This window comes from Hylobates moloch, unplaced genomic scaffold (genome assembly GCF_009828535.3).
Source record: "Hylobates moloch isolate HMO894 unplaced genomic scaffold, HMol_V3 SCAFFOLD_1, whole genome shotgun sequence".
Classification (NCBI taxonomy): domain Eukaryota; kingdom Metazoa; phylum Chordata; class Mammalia; order Primates; family Hylobatidae; genus Hylobates; species Hylobates moloch.
In genome coordinates this window covers 72408249-72409488 of record NW_026652276.1, presented here as the reverse complement: position 1 = coordinate 72409488, position 1240 = coordinate 72408249, and the positions used below count along the sequence as shown (strand labels likewise).

The window sequence follows — 1240 nt, the reverse complement described above, 5'->3', positions numbered from 1 at the left end:
GAGTGTATGCTTTCATCCATCGTTCAGCCGGGGTCTGCAGGTCGGCCTGGCACTTGGCAAAGTACTTTATCTAGTCTATCACCATACATCACCTTTATTAATTAACTTATCAATGTCCTTTATGGCATTTCCCCATCTCCAGTACAGGATTCAGTCTAGGGTCAGGTATGGCATTTTTTTTGTCATTTCTCTTTAGCCTCCTTTAATCTGGCTTTCACGATGTTGATTCCCCCATCTGACCCCACTCCACCATCACCCACCACCAATACCCTTTTTTGTTCCTCACAAATTTGTGTCATCTTTGTGCAGGGAAAGGCTAATCTTCTCTGTGTCATTTCAATTTTCACATATCTGCTGCCAAAGCAAGCACCATGCACCATTTTTTGTTTGAATAGCATGTTCCTCATTGTGTGTTTGTCTCATGTTTCCTCATGGTCGGATTATATAATTTCAACCTGAATACTGTCCTATCCAGGGTGTCACATCAAGAGCCACACAATGTCATCTCTACTGCACAAATGAGGTGAATTTTGATCACCTGGTCAAAAAGTGTTACATGGTTTCTCCTTGGTCTCGTTACCATTTTGGTTTTTTTCTCCCTCACAACTAATAAGAAACTAATAATATGTGGGGATCACTTTAAGATTATGCAGATACCCTAACGATGACGACTGTGAGCGTACCTTTCCCATGCCAAGCACTGTGCATTCCAGATTCGGCCTCTTCCCATTCTGGGAGGGCTCCTTCATTTCTCACGACCACAAGCCCATCTTCTCTTGGCTCGAAGCCCTCTCTTGGACGCACTGTATCAGGAGCAGGATCAGATCTGAGGTTGCTAATGCTGTGATTAGGAAGCTGCAGATGGAACTGGAGCAGAGAAAAAGAGAAAACACATGTTAATTAGGGGATCCCATATCAAGAGGAGGAAACTGTCTTCAGAATCCTGGCTCAGCTCCAGGAAAGGGAGAAACAGACTCGAAGGACTGGGAGGTTGGGGACTTAGAGTCACTGAGTCATACTAGTGAGACTTGGTCTTGTTCTGTGAAATTGAGCCCCTGGCTTCCCACACTCTGTGGGGCCAGCAGCCTGGGCACTTTTCTCTGCAGGGTTGTCAGTGGGCAGTGGTAACCCTGAGGTTGTCGGTGGGCAGTGGTAACATCTGAGGAACGATACCCTTTAGAGCAAAGCCAGTGGCTGCCAAGGCTTTTAAAAAGACCAAAAAATCCAACAGCCTCATGAC

At 45.6% G+C, this 1240-nt stretch overlaps 1 non-coding gene across 1 annotated transcript; it reads right to left on the bottom strand.

Annotated features, from left to right (window-relative positions):
• Window positions 1-264: 264 nt before the first annotated feature.
• On the bottom strand, window positions 265-366 carry LOC116809822 (U6 spliceosomal RNA). Its single transcript, XR_004370005.1, has one exon. It is a non-coding gene; the product is annotated as a U6 spliceosomal RNA (small nuclear RNA).
• Window positions 367-1240: the final 874 nt, after the last annotated feature.